The sequence below is a fragment of the Suncus etruscus genome, chromosome 2 (genome assembly GCF_024139225.1).
Source record: "Suncus etruscus isolate mSunEtr1 chromosome 2, mSunEtr1.pri.cur, whole genome shotgun sequence".
Taxonomy (NCBI): domain Eukaryota; kingdom Metazoa; phylum Chordata; class Mammalia; order Eulipotyphla; family Soricidae; genus Suncus; species Suncus etruscus.
Window position 1 is genome coordinate 163214320 of NC_064849.1, and position 1130 is coordinate 163215449.

Consider the following 1130-nt stretch of genomic DNA (forward strand, 5'->3'; position numbering starts at 1 on the left):
TAACTTTTTTTTATATAAGAACCAATCTATGTAACTCCTGCCTTTGACTGATTTTATATCATATAACTTTTTCCTTCTCTTATTGTGCTGTGACCATGTTTTTGTTCTATTATCTTGAGCATAAGTGAGCATCTTTTTCTGTTTTGTTTTGTTTTGTTCTGTTTTGGGGTCACACCAACAATGCTCAGAAGTTTCTCTTGGTGCTCGCTTTAGCAGCACATATACTAAAATTAGAATGATACAGAGAAGATTAGTATGGCCCCTGAGCAAGGATGACACGCAAATTCGTGAAGCATTCCATATTTTTTTAATCAAAAAAAAAAAAAAACAGAAGTTTTTCTTGGCTCTGTACTCAAGAGTTACTCCTCCAGTGGTTGGGGTGGAAGCCAATTCCAACTTGTGCAAGGCTACCACCTTACCAGCTGTTCTATCTCTCAGGCTCTTGAGTGTGCTTCTCTCACTGCAGAAAATCAGAGCTACAGCTCCTCCTAGCCATTGCGTTATGGACTCTCAAGCTTCTTCTTAGATATATCATGAAACAAAAATTCATTTGTCTTGCATTTCCTTCATATAGGATATTCAAAATGAGTAGTTTTTTTTCTGTCTTCTCAAACTCTTGGTATGGTGTCTTCCTCTGGGAAAATGGTCCAGAAAAACCTCCTAAACAGTGCTCAGGGAACACAAATGACAATTCTGGTAATACTATGCCTGTTTTGCATGCCTGATTATTTAGTAATGGTATGAGGGATGCTGTGATACTCATGGCCAGGAGTTTTGGGGCACACCCGGTGACACTCAGGGATTATTCCTGGCTATGCACTCAGAAATCACTCCTGGCTTGGGGGACCATATGGGAGTCCTGGTGATTGAACTGCTGTTCATCCCAGGCTAACCTTACTGCTTGAGCCACTACTCCGGCCCCAAGATAAATTGCTTTTTTAGCAGGAGCACTATTACTGATAAAAATTAATCCATTTAAAAGATTAGTTTAAGACAGAGTCTGGGTCCAATTGCGAGCTCCCTCTCCATTTTGAAAATTGAAAAGGAGGAGTTTTCCTCCTCCACCCACCCCCCAGGGGCCCGAGTTATGCCAATAAACTTCTGGGGTGAGGCCTTTCTGTAATCAGGTC

At 41.0% G+C, this 1130-nt stretch overlaps 1 non-coding gene across 1 annotated transcript; it reads left to right on the plus strand.

Moving 5' to 3' along the window:
- The first annotated feature begins 200 nt into the window (after window positions 1-200).
- Window positions 201-307, plus strand: LOC126003149 (U6 spliceosomal RNA). Its single transcript, XR_007493686.1, has one exon. It is a non-coding gene; the product is annotated as a U6 spliceosomal RNA (small nuclear RNA).
- The last annotated feature ends 823 nt before the right edge of the window (window positions 308-1130 follow it).